At 39.7% G+C, this 18,553-nt stretch overlaps 1 long non-coding RNA gene and 1 pseudogene across 1 annotated transcript in view; both read left to right on the top strand.

Annotated features, from left to right (window-relative positions):
- LOC141421639 (uncharacterized) overlaps window positions 1–18,553 on the top strand; it is a 123,565-nt gene that overhangs the window by 42,440 nt on the left and 62,572 nt on the right. The gene's annotated exons all lie outside the window — the stretch shown is intronic.
- LOC109677706 (cleavage and polyadenylation specificity factor subunit 7 pseudogene) lies at window positions 1,888–6,491 on the top strand (annotated as a pseudogene).

The raw sequence follows: 18,553 nt of genomic DNA, 5'->3' as shown, positions 1-18,553 counted from the left end.
ACTTACAATTATACCATTAGAAAATAGTCCTGGAATAAAATTATTATGCATAATAACTTACATGAATAAATACCTCCATAGCTCATGATACAAATTGCCAAAATTGGAGCCATTGAGTTCAGATAAGCAAAGCTTTATAGCTCAAACCATCACCAGCATGAAACAGTATTGTTCAGCTTTTGGTGTTTTGTAGGTGAAAAACTGTACATCATGGTTTAAATTTTTATTTATTTGATTCTAAGAAATATGGAAGCCTTGCTTCTATAGATAAAATTAGTTCAACCACTTTTCACTAATGAAATGTCTGTTTATGTCCTCTGCCTATCTAAGAATTGGAACTATTATTTCATATTGACTTACATGAACTCCTCATACAGAGAGCATTCAGACTTTTTCAATAACAATTCCCTTGAAATCCAAAAAATCTAAAAGGTGAGTAATGGGATGGAGCTGAATGATTAAATATACATGGTTTGAACTTTTTCAGATTAGAGTAAAATCTTAGTTTAAGATTTGCAATTTATGTAAATCACCCAATGATAAAAGAAATATCTCAATTACTCAATGATAAAAGTAATGTAGCAAAATACAATGTTACTCTTACTACATATAAGTTATGAGAGATGAGAAGTTTAAAGAATTTTAAAAGGTCAAGGCCATCAGCTAGTGGTCTAGCTAGGAATATAGAGCCCAGATATTTCTGATCTCAGGTATAAGTTACCATACCATATTGCTTTTATATCCTTGTGGACAAATGGAAATAAAAAAGTCACCAGTATAGTAAGATTCATGTGGAAATGTGTAAAGATTTCTAGAAAGGATGCAGTATGTGGTAACTGCTCAAGCAATGACATCTATTATTATTTTTGTGTGCAGTCAACTCTCATGAGTACATTTGACAATTTTTCTCCATTGACTCAATTAGAAAGCTTTTTGTAACAGATTGGTAAAACATTATTTGACTTACTTATTTAATTTAGCAAACATTAATTGAAAAGTTATTGAACAGTTGCTCCCTGGACTTCTCTGGAGCCTCCTCACTCCCTCCTCTGATCATCTCTAACAGTTATTGTCCTCCTTTTCTCTCTCTGCACACTTTCTTCAGCAATGTCTCGAACTCTCTCGAGTGAGAGTGAACAAAGAACAGAGCTGAAGTGCAATACCACTTTCTGACTGGGTTGTGTCCCACAAGCCCTAATAATAGTGAATGTTCCTCACTTTTTTGTGAATTGCTTCTTCCTGCATTTTAAGTATATATTGAAAACTAATGCTAACCAAAATAAGAAATGATACATGCTAATATCAGTAATTTCTAATGTTAAGTAGTTGTATTTGGTGTCCAGTTGGAGCACTTAAATGCACATTGAGACTCTAAAGTTTCAGCTATGTTCAGGATCCTGTATTAGATTGCATAAGAACACAGAGATGACCAAGACAGCTTCCCTGACCTCCCAGGCGGTGCTGGTTAGTGGCAAAATGCAAATTGAAGGGGCTGTATTGGGCACATGGGAAAGTGATTTGCTGATATCATTGAGTTCATAAGCACAGGTACAGATATGTAGAAAGATAGAGATATCACTTCTCCATGCCCCTTGTTCTTCAAGTAGTTCCCACACTGTTAAGTCACAGAGACAGAGGCACCTGTGCACCTGTAGCTTGTCTGAGTCTAGTGAGAAAGAACATCCATGCACACAGGAGTTACAGGAAGTGTGTTAATTGCTCACAAGGACAAAAGAATCCTAGGATCCACTGAGAGCCAGTCTTCAAGGGTCAGGAAAGCTTCCTGGGGTGGAGGGAGTCTTGACTGCATGTTCCCCTCTTGTACTAAGCTGACAGGACCTGAAAGGTCCTCTTGCCCATCCCTCCAGGTTTTATACCCCAGGCGCCATGCATATGCAAATTCTTGAAGGCCATTGCTTCCAAAGGAGAGAGGAACAAAGCCTGGGCAGTTCCTCCCTAGCCCAAGATGTTGCATTCCTCAGGAGGGTCAGGAGCAAGGCCCAAGCTGCTCCAGAACTCCTGTCCCCTCTGTCTTGGGACACCATGCTCCCAGGGCATGCTACAGTTGATGTGGTGAGCTACATGCCAGAAAGGAGGAAGAAGTGGGCTGGTCCAAGGCCACCAGGAGAACAGTCATGCAAATAGAAGTAACTGTCTACAATAAACACATGAAAATCTCTTACTCCAAAGAGTTTCCATGGAAAACAAACAAAGAATAAGGGACATTATACATTCAACCATTTTTAGGGACAATAACATAAACTCATAATTTTGTATTTTTATTTCAGTTAGATCTCTAATATTTTGCATCTGCATTTGTGCCAGATGAATGTTTTGAAATAGGTTAAAATTTCATTTGTAGCATTGTTTGCTGAAATTGCTCATTCACTTAAGAATTATATACTAAGTGCCTACTATGTGTCAATTTTTGCAGGTTCATCCCTTGAGAAGTGTTGCTGAAATAGAAGGAAGATAAAGCAACTGACAGTTCCTAACATTTTCTCCACACATTTTCTAGTGATTCTGTAAATGTCATGCATAATTTGAAGATGAAAAAGTTAAAGTGTGATTTGGAAATACTTACCCTAGGTCATAGTTTTCAAAAGCAAAACAGCCTAAGATTTTTCAAATCCAGGTAGCCTGATTTACAAAGTACTTCCCCTCCCCAAAATATTCTGTAATATTTTTGAAAATAGATCTCAAAAACTCTTAACCATTTTGGTTAATGTAATCCATCAAAAACTGGAAATAATGTACAAATTGATGATATCCTCTCTCTTATTTTAAAATTACATAAACATACAGAAGTGTTCATAGGTAAAATCTATTACATGGAAAATGAAAATACTGGAAATGGGAAAACATTTTAAAAATATTTGTAACTTAAGAGTTCTTTCAAAGACACATACAAAAATTAAATAAGCCTGATTAAAATTTAAACAAACAAAAGAATACACTAAAATCTGAAAGCCTTGTTTATTAGAAAACAAATATACTAAAGACTCATTTGTTTGGGGAAATAGTTAATTGCAGAATGACAGACTTCGAGTACAGTTCTAGCGGCAGCACACTATGGCCACCAGAGGGCAGGATTGGTTTATAATCAATCTGAATCGTTAAAAGGCTCTCAGAAAAGGTTCCCATTATATTACCTGAAAAAATCTATGCTTTGGCAGATAAATTCTCTAAAACAATAGTTGTATTATATCTACTGGAGATATAAAGTATTTGTTTACTTAATTCTAATGATAGATGTATAGTAGTTAAGGGGGTTTTTTGAGTAAACATAGATGATCTTGCCTTGGTAAAAATTAGTAAATGTTTAGATATTTGAACATGAACTTGAAGCAAACATGTTCTTTGATTTCAAAAAGCCCAAATTCACTTGAGCCTGTCTTCCAGGGCTTTAAGAGTCACTATAGTCAACTCATTACAACTGCATTTCTAATGAAGTATGCTGTGTGAACAAAAAAGGGAGAGGAATTTCTACATGTTGTAATTCTGAGAGAAACAAATGAGAAAATCCCTTTATTTTGGGGGAATGATGAAAAGAAGCAGGGAACATCAGATATTTTCTTGGCAGTGATCCCAGCATCAAATGTTGTCTTTGCTGAGGCAAGCGAATGAAATGACTAGATTTCCAGGCTCCGCCTTTGGTGGAGAGTGAGGTGGGAAGTGTTGTGTATTCTTTACCTATGGTGAGTTCTAGGAAGATGAAATCTATCTAGACAGCTTGGTAAAATTGCCATCATCTGACTTTGATGTGAAACTGAGTGGTAAACATTATAAAAGTTACTGCTAAGAAAGCAAGGTGCAGTTTATATTTTTGCACACTTTAGAGATGAATAAGCAAGCTTAGATTAAATATAAACTTGAGATCATGTGGTTTGTGCATAATGTTAGTTCCCAAAAGGGTAGTCATTGTTTAGGACTCAATCCTAAATCTCTGAGTCTTTAAATCAGCTGACTGCAGTGGTGACAGCAAAGCCAGGAGCAACCAAGGCACAGGAGACAAATTCAGGCTCAAATTAGGCTCAAATTTCACACCTCGTGTTTTATTCTGTTGAACTATAGTAACCATCTTGTTATTTGTGTTTTGAGGAAGAAATCCTAAATCTCAATGCTATCCAACTGTCAATGTGTGCTGTTGAATTTGTTCCTAAAAAGATCAGCAGGGATACTGTCTTTAATTTCCAAACTTGAAGGCTTCTGAGGCAGGCATAAGGATCTGCTCCTGGGGAGGCTACTTTTCTGATCATTGCTCCAGGTCTCCTTCTGGAGACAATGAATTGAGTGCCTCTCCCACCCATGCAATTCAGAAGAATAAAATGGAGGGAGCAATTAGTCCACTGAGTTTCTTGTATGGAGTTGTCTCTGCCTACTACTTCTTGGGTTAGGTTAAATTTCACTGTGTTGTTGAGTTAGTAAGAACAATTTTATTGCCAGACTATATACAATAAATAGTCATTTTATTGTCATAAGCATACTCTGCAAAGGTACATGCCCTGAAAAAGTGGAAAAGGCACACAGAGATTAAAAAATAAAAGAAATTTTACACATTTCCCTGGACAAATTAAAAACAGTTCAGTTTTAAAATCTGTGCAGGAGTGTCTTGAGTCTGGTGCTGGAAGCTTTTCTTTAGCAGCACTAATCTGGGATGCATTCATGTGCACACAAATTCCTTCACATTGCACACTCCATTCAAACATTCAGTGAGGGTGTTTGGAATTCCAGGTAGATGATAGGCCCCTGTGCCAGAAGCTGGGATTCAACAATAAACAAAAACAGGCAAGTCAACACTGCTACTCCATCCTCCCATCTCTCCAAGTGTCACTCTCTCTAGGTGGAGAGTGGCCAAGATCTACAGAGAAACTGTTTAACCAGCCAAACACTTGCACACATAGCTGCATGGTGAAATCTCCAATCAACCAAATATAATGACGATGCCACTGCAGAGGGTAGGGGGATGGAGAGACCTGGGGCCCAGAGAGGTTTGAGCCCTTCGGGTCTAGTTTGAACTCTACCGCGGCCACCACATTCTGATAGCACTTTTTTTTATCTCTTCCATTCTTGAGACTCAAGAGTTTCTTTCCAAAGTCATGTCAGAAGGAGGGAATTTGGTTAATATATACTCTGATGAGGAGTTTAACCAGGATTCAGAGCTCAAGAATACATATTAGGTTGTTTATATGATGATGTTCTCATGGCTATCTCCCAGCCTTCAGATGACAGAAGCACAGGGCTGAGCCACCTCCTACTGGTTACCAGTAGCCTCTCCCAAGTCCAGCAACAAGACTCCTGCAATTCTGTACACCTCCAATGGCCTCCAGAATAGGTGAGTGGCCGCTGGTGCAGGCTGCTTCTGGTGACCTCAGAGCACCAACTGATCCAGGTCATTCACTCTCCAGGAGTCCATGATGTGGAGAGACTTGAGCAAATGGCCACTGCAAAGGGTGTGCCAAGGTGGTGGTAGCTTCTGAAAACCCTGTCTACAATTGTAGGAATTCCCGACAGGAAAAATTTTAATGGAGAAAAAGTGGAACATGAAGTCAACCACCCAGTAAAAGCTATCACAGTTTGAGAAACAGGTTGGGAAATGTGGGGTATCCAGTTCCCAAGAGAGAGAATACCTCCACCAGTCCATTCCCGAGACTCCAGTGACTCTTCTGAGGGATGTGCCACCCCTGCTGACAACCTTGTATCCTCATAAGCACCCCAGCTGCAATCTTTTATTTCAATTGCCCCAACCCCCAGTTCCACCTGTATCACTTCTCTCCTCAAGCTTTGGGGGGGGGGTCCCTCTTCTTCCTGGCATCCACTACCAGCATCTCATGTCCTCCTTCTTGATCACCTCCTTATCTGGCTGTACCTCCCCCTGGAGTTATCCCACCTGCCCTTCACCTCATCTAGCCTCTACTCACAACCAAACTTGATAGTGGAGTCTCCACCAGACACTTACATGAAGGCCTCTACACCTTATGACCTCCATGGCAGCAGAGATTCGAGCTCTCTGCTCACAGTGAGTGAAATTGAATTTGAAGAGATCCTGAAGTGAAACAGCAATTTCCAGCAGTGCCATTGCCACAGTGATATCTGGAGCCAGCAGGGAATTCCAGTGACATGGCTCACAGCCATTGTGGTTATCAAACAGCCCCAGGTGGCCAGTGACTAGCATTGCCATCTCCTCATCTCCTCCCTTAAGGACAGTTTCCTGGCATTGAGGCCAAGTCCTACGGTGTGGACACTCACACTGCCCAGGAAAAGACAATCCAGGGAAAGGTCATGCAACCTGCCCTCCCAGGGGAGAGCAGCAGGAGGCACCTTATCTGCCTCACAGAGAGGATGGGCATGCTGATTATTTCCAGTAAAGGAACTGGAGCATGAGAGACAGGGATAGAGGGCAGTGTGCCATCATCACTCAGAAAGGAGTCTGGTGGGAAGCAATTTTTTTAGTAGACTCATTAACATCTCTTCATCTTGATCAAGACTAAAAGATGGGGCCACTTCATCCTTTCCCCAACCCCTCCTAACCCCTAACTCCCTCCAAACACCGGGGCAAATAACTTTTGCCTTACTAGGACTGAAGATGACTGGCACAGCCCTCCCAAACCTACATCTCCTGTTTTCCAGGGTTAAGAACCTAAAGACTCCATGTGGCTGCCAGGAGGGGTGGTATTCAGGAAGAAAGCAACGTGTCCAGGCTCTTGGTCTCCATAGAGAAAGGCTTTGTCCAAGGCAACGTATGAGTTTCTAATTTTCCATGAGCAGTGTGGTGGTGAGGTTGATGGGAAGACTTCATTCCCAAAGAAAATGGATCCTCTGTGTAGGATCTAGGAGAGTGACTGGGTGTGCCAAAATATGCCCAGGTCCTGCCCCTCACATTAGATCTGATGGGGCTAAGTCCTGCTAACATCTGACTTCTTAACATTTTTGTTGAGGTGGTACTGGGATTTGAACCCAGTGTCTTGCCCTTGCTAGGAAGACACTCTACCAACATCTGACTTCTTTAACTCTCTTACCATCCCAGCCCTTTGTGGAAGGACCATGGGAATAGAAACTACTTTTGAAAAGCTACTGTTCTTGGCTTTCCCCTCTCACATATTGATATTTTTTTTCCTTGACCTCCCAGAAGGCTGAAGCCAAAGAATTCCTGCTGCCTGAACTCCTCAGCGGACTCCACTTTCCAGGTGCTCTCAGCTAGGAAGTCTGGCCCAGCCAGATACCACCCTCTGCTACTTAATGCTGATTATCTTCTGCAATACCAGATCTTAGATGTTCTTTTCTCTGGGGTTTTCCATTTAACACATGGGGCCCTTTCCCCTCAAGAAGCCTGCTTCCTTGTTTTAGAGGAAGGTGCTGCCTTTGGGAAATGGGGATATCAGGACCTCAGCAATGAAGAACCCCAGTGAAATCCCAGGAGAAGTGGGAAGAAGGTGTCTGGGGCAGGATGTGGCCCTACTTCCATTGGCTTTTTGTCAGGTTTGATGTAAGCATGAGCTTGCATCTTTCAGGCACTCTCACTCTGGGACAACTCAGCAGGTAAACTCACAAATTTGGTATCTTTCCACTTTTTCCCTACTGACTTAGTACTTCCCCTCACTCTGCTTGTAAGTACTTCCTGCCTCTGAGTCCTGACTTGAATGAATGCAGCTCAGAGTTCTAAGGACCAGCACTCTGGAGGTCTTTTTCTACACGGGCAAATGAGATTGCTTTTCCCATAGCGTCAAGATTACGGTATGGTTGCTGCTGAAGGAAGCAGCAGAAACGGGTTCCTTATAGTACCCATGCCTGATGCTTCTTTTGCATGTGTGTCTATAGGGCATATGACATCTAACTTGAGAAGAGTCAAGGTCTTGAGGCGTAGGGTCACTGGAGACTCTGCAGGTTTCTGATACACTTCTGTTACTGAGGGAGGTCACCTAGGATTGGAGAGGCACATTCTCTTGGGACAGAGGCTACAGACTCTAGCTTTTATACCCCTGTCCCCTACCCTATTCTCACCTCCATTTCAGAACATGGCACTCTGCCCAAACAACTAAGTGTTAAGTGATGTGCTTATTCTCAAGAATAGCTCTGGGTGTCTTTTAAAATGTAGAGCAAGCCAAGTAAAGTGAAAGTTTAAGGAAAACAATATGTAGAATGTCAGAGAAGCTGTTTACCTGGGAGAATTATTTTCTCCCTGGCTTAACTTAGCAATGCATTATGAGCTCTGAATAAGACAGGATGGGTCTGGCTCTTACCAGTTGCATGACTTCGGGCAAGTTCTTTCACCACCAGTATGGGGACAATAACGTCAAAATTTGAAGGTGTTCAAGTCCTTCATGATATAACACCACATTGACATGTAATTTATGTAGTCACCTGTATACTTTGAAATATTCCTAGACTATTCATGACACTTAATACAATATAAATGCTGTGTAAATAATTTGTGTACAATATTGTTTAAGGAGTAATACTAAGATAAGGTCAGCCTGTATATGTTCAGTAAAGATGCATTTTTAAAATATTTTCATGTGCTATTGGTTGAATATGTGGATGTGGAATCCATGGATACAGAGAGTTGACTGTATCTGCTTTTTAGGATTGTTGTGAAGATTAAATTTACCTAAAGCATCAAGGACATTGGGTATTATGTAGAAAGAGCTCAGTGGATGTAAACTGCGAGAGTTAACACCATTGCTGTTGTCAGTCATAGATGACATATTTATGGAAGAGACAAACAGAAGAGATAAAAAAAGCACTTTCAATTTTTCTGCATCACGAGTGAATCCAATTCCATGGAATCAGTCATTTTATTTATAAAAATAAAAATGACTTTGAAAACAAAAATTCCCTAAATTAGGAAGTCCTAGGAATTCCTTTCCTGGTCTTTTCTACTCAGAGAATTGTATCCAGAGAGCTCTGATTTGCTGGCTAAATAAACAATGTCAGTATTTACCTTTGGGACCACCCTTGCTTCCCTGTAGAGTATTTCAAATCTCTTAACTCATCTTCCCATTACCAACAGTCCTAGTTGTCATCTGCTGGATGGAGGGTGGACTCTCATTAGGGTGTAGTTTGCCCTCTCTGAGTATAATAGTCTGTATTTAGGAAACACAACAGCAGAAACAAAGTCTGTGGTTTGGTGTTTCCTGCAGCTTCCCCTCCTGATGTGTGTCCTGTTTTGTTAGAACAAGCAGATCCTTCTCAAGGCTTTGAGATGACAGTGCTCCTACCTATATTTGGTACCCAACTGCTGCTGACTCTGCCATCACCTGGACTTCCTTAGGTCTACTGTATCTCATCCTTTGTGTCTCAATTTACTTACATGGGAGAATTCTATCAAAACATTTCTGGAATATACCTTTGTCTTTGGTACCTTTAGGATGTAGTAAAGGTGAATATGTCCATTACCTTGGGTATTTTTTCAGTCTCTGTGACCAAAATACCTGAGGGAATAACATAAAGAGGAAGGATTTATTTGAGCTATGGTTGCAGAGGGTTCAGACCATGGTAACTTGGTCCCATGCACTTGGGCAGAACATCATGGTAGTGGGACGATATGGCAGAGGATCTTCACCTCATTGCAAACAGGAATCACAGAGCAAGGAAGGGACAGGGAACCAGGTGTTACCTTCAAAGTCACCTGGCAAGTGAATACTTCCTCCATCTAAGCTCTACCTGTAGTTTTCATAACCTTTCAGAATAGTGTTGACAGCTGGCGACCAAGAGTTCACCATCTGGGCAATGGGGGGACATGTCCTATTCAAACCATGTGTGATTCTCTTCCTCCAAACCTGCTCAGTGTCATCATGCCCATGATCTAGGCAGCACCATTTCTGAAGCAATAGCTGAAAAATCCCTTCCTTCATTCCTCTGCTTCACAAGCTAGCTTCTCATTTCCCTAGACTCTTATGTACATGTTTTCCAGATAGTCATTCACTCATTAATTCATTCAGAACACATGCATAGCACACCTCCTGTGCTTAGGGATAAACAAAGTCCTAAGGACATACTGTCCCCACCAGCCTGCAATCGCGACCAAGGGCTGCTACAACGCAATGAGTTTGGTGTTTGGTTAACTTTGGGGGAGCAAGTCAGGGAATGCTTCCTGGTGGACATGGCTGCCTTTGAAAACTTTTATTTTCCAGTTTACTTCCCACAGATCACCTATTGAGTATGAATAAAGTCAATTTCTTCTCTTTAAATGATTCTGCTGCTTACTCAACTATTGATATGCTGCTTTGCAAAAGAAGCATATGCATGCACCTATACACAACATTTTTTAAAATAATTTTTTATTAGGATGTATTCATGCTATAGAGGGGGTTCATAGTGACAATTCTGATTAGACTTACATTGTACATTAGTACGTTGCCCCATTGTTTCTCCCCCTCACCCTTTCTTCCCACCCCACTTAAAGCAATTGTAAGAGATTTTCTAGTTCTGTTTCGTGTAGGTATATGAAGTCAATCTACCATATACCGTCACCTAATCTCTCTCCTTCACCCTCTCCCCCACTGGTACTCCCCTGCACACACTGTGCCTATTTTACAGTCCTGGTTTTCATAATTAATATTTGAGTTGACATTCAGAGGGGTGTCTCATTGTACGTCCTCTGTGGGTATGCTTTACTTTGGTCTGTTCAATCCCTTTGATGACTCTCCCTGACTCCTTTACTTCCCCTTCCCTCATTTTTCAACATATTTCAATACACATCCTTATATCCTCTACCTTCACATCTTGTGGTATGCAATATTATTGTTGCTCTATCATTCTCTTTTCTTTTCTCTCTTTCCCTGAGCTCCATAGAGTAGTTACACTGTTACAAACATGTTCTACAATTGAGTTTGTATATGATCATGCAAACATGTGTATATGTTTATCTTTAGATCTACCTTCCATGTATGAGAGAAAACACGTGTCTTTTGTGTTTCTGATCCTGGCTAACTTTACTTAATATGATGTCTTCTAGTTGCATCCATTTACCTTTAAACGCCATGTAGTTATTCTTTGTAGCTGAGTAATACTCCATTGTGTATATATTGCACAATTTCATTATCCATTCATCAGTTGTAGGGCACTTGGGTTGTTTCCAAAGCTTGGCTATTGTGAATAGTGCTGTGATGAACATCAGTGTACAGGTGTCTCTACTGTCTGTATCCTGTCTTACATTCTTTTGGGTAGATGCCCTGTAGCAGTATCACTAGATTGTATGACAGTTCTATCTTTAGTTTTTTGAGGAATCTCCACACTGTTTTCCATAGTGATTGTACTAATTTGCATTCCCACCAGCAGTGTATAAGGCTTCCTATTTTACCACATCCTAGCCAGCATTTGTTGTTGTTATTACCCTTGATTTTGAACATTCTAACTGAGATGAGATGAAATCTAAGTGTTGCTTTGATTTGTATCTCTTTTATAACCAGGGAAGTTGAACACTTCTTTACGTATTTACTGACCATTTGTACCTCTTTCTTTAAGAATTTCCTATTTAATTCATGTGCCTATTTCTTCATTAGGGTGTTGATTCTTTGAGGACTGAGTTTTTTGAGTTCTCTGTAGATTCTGGAAATTCAACCCTGGTTGAATGAGTAGCTGGCAAAGACTTTCTCCCATTCTGTGGGCTGTCTCTTGAATCTGGTGATTGTTTCCTTTGATGTTCAGAAGCTCTTTAGTTTGATGCGGTCCCATTTGTTGTTTCCTCTTAGATGTTGAGCTTTTCGAGTTCTGTTTAGGAAGTCATTCCCTATACCTATCTGTTCTACTGTATTTCCTACTGCTTCTTGGAGTTGTTTTGATGTTTCAGGCCTTATATTAAAGACTTTGATTCACTATGAATTGATTTTGATACAGGGTGAAAGACAAGAATCTAGTTTCAGTTTCCTGTGTGTGGATATTCATTTTTCCTAGCAGCATTTGTTGAAGAGGCTGTCTTTTCTCCATCATGTGTTTTGGGCTCCTTTGTCAAAGATCAGCCAGCTATAGAGGTGTGGGTTTCTGTCTAGATCTTCTATTCTGATTCATTCATCTTCCTGTCTGTTTTTGTCCAATACCATGATGTTTTTATTATTACAGCTCTGTAATATAATTTGAGGTCAGGTATTGTGATGCCTCCTGCATTGGACTTTTTGCTCAGAATTGCTTTGGCTGTTTGAGGTCTTTTGTGTTTCCAAGTGTACTTCATGATTGCCTTTTCTATTTCTATGCAGAATATTACTGGAATTTTGATAGGGATTGTGTTGAACATGTAGATTGCTTTCAGTAGTATGGCCATTTTCAAGTTGATTTTACCAATCCATGAGCATAGAGGGTTTTTTCATCTTCTGAAATTTTCGATTTCTCTCTTCAGTGGTTACAGTTTTCATTAGAAAGGTCTTTGGTTTCTTTTGTTAAGTTTATTCCGAGGTACTTTATTGTTCTTGAGGCTATTGTGAATGGGACTGTCTCCTTGATGTCTTTCTCAGTCTGTGCATTGTTGTATAGCAAAGCTACTGATTTCTGTATATTAATTTTGTATCCTGCTACCTTGCCAAAAAGTTTATAATTTCTAGTAGTTTTTTGATAGAGTTTTTGAGGTCTCTTATGTGTAAGATCATGTCATCTGTAAACAGGGATAGTTTGACTTCTTCCTTCCCTATTTGAATCCTTTTTATTTCTTGCTCTTGTCTTATTGCTATGGCTAGGAATTCCAAAACTATTGTATAGGAGTGGAAAAAGTGGACAGCCCTGTCTTATGAAGGGGAATGGTTTCACTTGTTCTCCATTTTGTATGATGTTGGCTCTAGGTTTGTCATATATAGTCTTTATTATGTTGAGGAACTTTCCTTCTATTCCTAGTTTCTTTAGAGCTTTAATCATGAAAGGGTGTTGGATTTTGTCAAAGGCTTTTTCTGCATCTATTGAGAAGATTATGTGGTTTTTGTCCTTGTGTTTATTTATGTACTGTATTATGTTTATGGATTTATGTATGTTGAACCATCCTTGTATCCCTAGTATGCAACTGACTTGGTCATGGTGTATATGATCGTTTTGGCATGTTGTTGAATTCCGTTTGCCAGTATTTTGTTGAGAATCTTTGCATCTATATTCATTAAAGATATTGGTCTATAATTCTCTTTTCTTGTCCCATCTTTATTGGGTTTTGGATTGAGTATAATGCTAGCTTCATAGAATGAGTTTGGTAGTGTTCTTTCCCTTTCTTTTTCCTGGAAAAGTTTGCAAAGTATTGGTGTTAGTTCTTCTTTAAAGGTTTGGTAAAATTTGGCCATGAATCCATCAGGTCCTGGGCTCTTTTTGTAGGGAGACTGTTATTACTGTTTCAATATTATTGGATGTAATAGGACTATTTAGGTGGTTAATATCTTCTTGGTTCAATTTTGGTTGGTTGCATGAGTCTAGGAATTTATCCATTCCATCTAGATTTTCCAGTTTACTTGAATTTAAGTTTTCAAAGTACTCTGTAATGATTATCTGGATTTCGCTGGTATTTGTGGTTATTTCTCCTTTCTCATCTCTGATTTTATTGATTTGGGTCTTCTTTCTCCTTTGTTTTGTCATGTTGGCTAAGGGTTTGTCAATCTTGTTAATCTTTTCAGAGAAACAACTTTTTGTTTCATTGATTCTTTGTATAGTTTGGTTTCAATTTTATTAATCTTGGCCCTGATCTTTATTATTTCTCTCCATCTGCTGGTTTTGGGTTTGGTTTGGTTTGTTTTTCTAGGAGCTTAAGGTGCATCATTAGATTGTTTATTTGAGAGGTCTGTGTTTTTTTAATGTAGGCACTTATAGCTGTGAACCTTCCCCTTGTCATGGCCTTTGCTGTGTCCCACAGATTCTAGTAGGTTGTATTTTCATTTTGCCTGGATTCTAGGAATTTAAAAAATACTTCCCTTATGACTTCAGTCACCCATTGGTTTTTTAGCAGTGTGTTATTTAGTTTCCATCTGTTTGAGTATTTGCTGGACTTTCTTTTGTTGTTGAGGTCTAGTTTTATTCTGTTGTGATCTGATATAATACAGGGGGTATTTTGATTTTTTTGAATTTATTGAGACTTGCTTTATGTCCTAAAATATGATCTATTTTGGAGAAAGTTCCGTGAGCTGCAGAAAAGAATGTGTATTACCTAGTTGTTGGGTGAAATACTCTGTAGATGTCAACCATGTGTATTTGGCCTAATATGTGGAGTAGCTCTTAAGTTTCTTTAACTTTTGTCTGGATGATTTATCTATTGGTGACAGTGGGGTATTCAGGTCTTCAACTATTACTGTGTTAGTGTCTATCTGTGCTCGTAAGGCCATTACAATTTTTTTAAAATGTAGACGGGTGCCCCTGTGTTTGGTGCATCTATGTTAAGGATTGATATTTCCTCTTGATGAATTGTTACTTTCATTAATATGAAGTGACCTTTCTTGTCTCTTCTGATTGATTTTAGTTTGAAGTCTACTTTGCCAGATATGAGTGTAGCTACTCCTACTTGTTTAGGAGGTCCATTTACTTGGAAAACATTTTTCCACCTTTGACCCTAAGCCAATGTTTATTTTTTTTCTGTTAGATGAGTCTCTTGTAAGCAACATGTGGTTGGGTCTTGTTTTTTAATCCAATTTGCTATTCTATGTCTCTCGATTGGGGCATTGAAGCCATTTATATTCAGTGTTAGTATTGAGAGGTGCCTGTTGTTTCCAGTAATTTTTGTTTCTCTGTTGTTTAGTTTTACCTATTTCTTGTTTACTGGTCTGCTTGCTCAAAAGGGTTTATTCTTTCTTGAGTCTACCTGTCTCAATCTAGTTTCTTCTTGTATATGTAAAAGTCCTTTAAGTATTTTCTGTAGTGCTGGCTTGGTGGTTGCAAATTCCTTTAGTTTTTTCCTTGTTGTAGAAAGTTTTAATTTCTCCTTCATTTAAGAAGGATAGTTTATTTGGATAGACTAGTCTAGGTTGACAGTTGCTTTCTTTCAGGGCCTAGATTATGTCTTTCCTTGACCTTCTTGCATTTAGAGTTTGAGTTGAGGAATATGCTGTCATTCTAATGGGTTTGCCTTTATATGTGACTTGTATTTTCTCTTTTGCAGCTTTCAGAATTCTCTCTTTGTTCTTTGTGCTCAGTGTTTTGATTATACTGTGTTTGGGGGTGTTTCTCTTTTGGTCCTGATGGTTTGGTGTTCTGTAATCTTCCTGCACATGGGTGACTCTTTCTTTCTCTAGGTTAGGGAATTTTTCTGCTATTTATTATTCTATTGAATAAGTTGTCAGTGCCTTTAGTTTGTATCTCCTCTCCTTCTCTACACCCATGATTTGTAGGTTTGGTGTTTTCATGGTGGACTAGATATCTTGCATGTTCCATTTATATTTTCTTAGCATTTTTTCATAATCTTGTACTATTTGGTCTAATTCCTCTATTTTGTCATCAGTTCCTGATACTCTACTTTCAGCTTGTTCCATTCTGTTTACCATAAATATCACTTTCAATTGTGATATTTATTTGGAATATTGAGTTATTTATTTCAGAATGATTATTTTTCAGGGTTTCCATATCTTTATTGATTTCCTCTTTCATATCTTGGATAGTCTTCTTAATTTCAGAAGACTAAAATTTTGTTTGTACTTTCTTTGAGCTCATTTAATTGTTTATTCACATTCTCTTTGAGGTTAAATACTAACTTTTGCGTTTCTTCTTTGAGGTTGTTAAACAATTTTACTATTGTTTTTTGGAATTCATTGTTTTATACCTCTTCCTCTACACAGGTGTTTGGATCCTTAGAGGTGGAGTTGGCTTTTGATGGAGAACGATTGTCTTGTTCTTTCATTCTGCATTGAGATTTACGCATCTGGTGTTGTTTTCTATTATGGTTTTAATCTCTTGTGCCCCTTAGTTGGTGTTTTGAGTTCTGTTTTTTTCTTTAACTCCTGGAGCTCTGACAGTGCTCCTTGCAGGGTTCTTGTTGTGGTGCCAGTTGCCTCTTTTCTCTCCTCAGTGAGGGGGCTGGAGTTCCCATTCTCTTATGGGGGCACAGGGGCTCTCCTGCATTTGCAGTGGAGAGTGCTGGGTCTCTGTGCACTGTGGGGGTATGCTTCCTAGTACCAGCAGGGTAACAGACTGCCACTCAGTGAAGGAGCTAAGATTCCAGCTCTTAGACAAGACAGACATGACTCTCCTGCAGGGAGATACAGTATGAAGTGCTGGGCTTCTGTGCCTTGGGGAAATAGGGCTTTTGGTGCCACCTGCAGAGTAGCAGATTTTAGCTTTCCTCCCCTCAGTGGAGAATCTGGCATTTTTGCTCTTTGACAGGGGAGCAAAGACTCTTTTTCTTTCAGGAACAGTGAGGAGTGCTGGGCTTCCATGATCTGTGGGGATGGAAGCCTCTTGGCACCAGCAGATTAGCAAGGCTTGGAGCCTGGGGTTCACATGGTGGCAGGCTTTGGCACTGAATAGCAAATTGAGGGTACCTGTGGGACAGCATGGCCAGTGGGTTTGAGGTGTCTGGTGCCCACCAGGCAGCGGAGACCTTGGAGTCTACTTGTGTTGGGGTGTGGGCTTCCAGGAGCCATAGCAGCTGCTGCTGGGTTAGGACAACAAAGCCTGCAGGCAGCTGGCATTCCAGGGCCTGATTTCCTCCATGGTCCTCAGGACACACAGTTCTGTGGCACTGCTGCCTGTGAACCAAGCCTGTAGGTGGTGGGAGTTTTGGGGTCTGATTTCCTGCACAGGCTTCAGGGAGCTCAGTTCTGTGGCTCTGTTGCTGGGGGAACAGAGGCTGCTGGCTTGTGCCTTCTGTTACCTGTGGGCAATGGGAGCCTTGGGACCTGCTTTTAGGTTTCCCTGGTGTTTCAGGATGAAGGCAGCAGGTCATGTATTATGGGGGAGCATGGAGCTCCAAGTTCCTGTGAGTGGGGTGCAGTAGTACTCACTGCTGAGTATTGGAGACTGGAGCTGCATGGTGACTTCCGGGGCAAGAGAATCGGGAGTGTTGAGCTGCAGGCCATTCTTCCCGTGGTTAGTTGTTTCTGCATTTGCAGATTTGGAGATGGTTTTGCTTCTCTCTGGTTATGGAACCCTATGGTTGCTTTTTTGGGTCCTCTGATCTTCCTTTTTTGGGGTACTTGGCCACTGCTAGGTTATAGGAATGTCAGCAATCTGCCATCTTGGATATTCCTCTCAAAAATGTTAACACTCATAAAAGCAATTCCTAAACCCTTTCCACTTATGGGATACTGCTTCACCTCTGTTTCATGGAAATTCAAATAAAGCAATAAGCCCACCACTCTTATGCCTAGACCTTGAGTAGTTTTGCAATTCCTCTGGTAATGGCAGGTCATGTGACTCACAGGATTCATAGCTCACTTTGCCTAATTTGGATGGCAGCAGTTAGCTAAAATTCTGAAATTGAATGATGAATTGGTGTTGCTTTCCTGGAATAATTTTATAGTATTTTTTCTTTATACTATTTTATAGTATTTGTATTTCATAATTTCTAATTTCTAAACTTTTGAATATTCCTCCCAAGGTGGAAATTGGCTCAGAAGTATCTTGTGGAAGAAAACATTCAATAAATCTTTAATGTAGATCCTAAAATATGGAAGATTTAAAAAATGTGTCAGTGGATATCAGGCTTTCCCATCTGCACTAAATAAACAAGCTATTTTTCTAAGGCATATACCCTGGGATTTGTGGACACCTCTGTCCAGGCCCACCCAGTTTAACCACTTATTCTGATTGGTCCACATTTTTCTTTTATCTCCTCTGTTCAAACTCATCCATCCCATTCATTCAACATGGAGCTGCTTTAAATTCAGATTATATGAATTAATTTGAAATAAGGTGTTACTGGTTGATTAAAATTAATGACTATAATATTTCCATTAAATGCTGTTATCTAACACGAGATCAGGAGGAATTGTCTGGGGAAAGATCACTTAGACAGAGGAATTTCCCACTACTTTTAAATCAGACCCCACAAGTGAACAGTTACTTTGGTGACCCATAGGCAGGCCCAGTGCCAAAGAACAAAGGGCAATCCTTCTCTTATCTGTTGATATAAATATGCAGGTCAGGATGGATACAGCCGAGTAGTCAGAAACTATTAGTCGCTAGTGCAGAAGAAGGCCCTGTAACATTCTTCTTGGTCTCCCCTGCCACTGAACTCTGGCATTTCAAAAGCCATCTGTTGGGATTCCTTGGAGCAAATAAACATCTTTATCATTTCCAGATTGTGACCTTGACCGTGCCAAAGGATGAACTTCAAAGGCAAGAAGACAAAAACCTTTAACCAAACAATGGGCTATTAACAAACCCAATATAATGTATCATCTAACTTTGGTTAAAGAACTCAGATATATATAATTCAGTGCCATTAAAATATTTCTTTTAAGTATTCTTTTAAAACTCTTTATAAGCTGTTATAAAGTGTTTACAGATATAGACACATTTAATACATTTACAAAACTTCTAAGAGAAAATTTCGCATAAACTGTGGGTCAGAAATGACTTGGAGGGGGAGGATGTGGTTGAAATTGCTGTTTGTATCACAGTGATAAACCATTAGGTCCTGAAAGTGGGACACAAATGTCATAAA

Source organism: Castor canadensis, chromosome 3, assembly GCF_047511655.1.
Source record: "Castor canadensis chromosome 3, mCasCan1.hap1v2, whole genome shotgun sequence".
Classification (NCBI taxonomy): Eukaryota; Metazoa; Chordata; class Mammalia; order Rodentia; family Castoridae; genus Castor; species Castor canadensis.
Note: the sequence above shows the minus strand (reverse complement) of the source record. Positions and strands in the feature narration are given on the sequence as shown.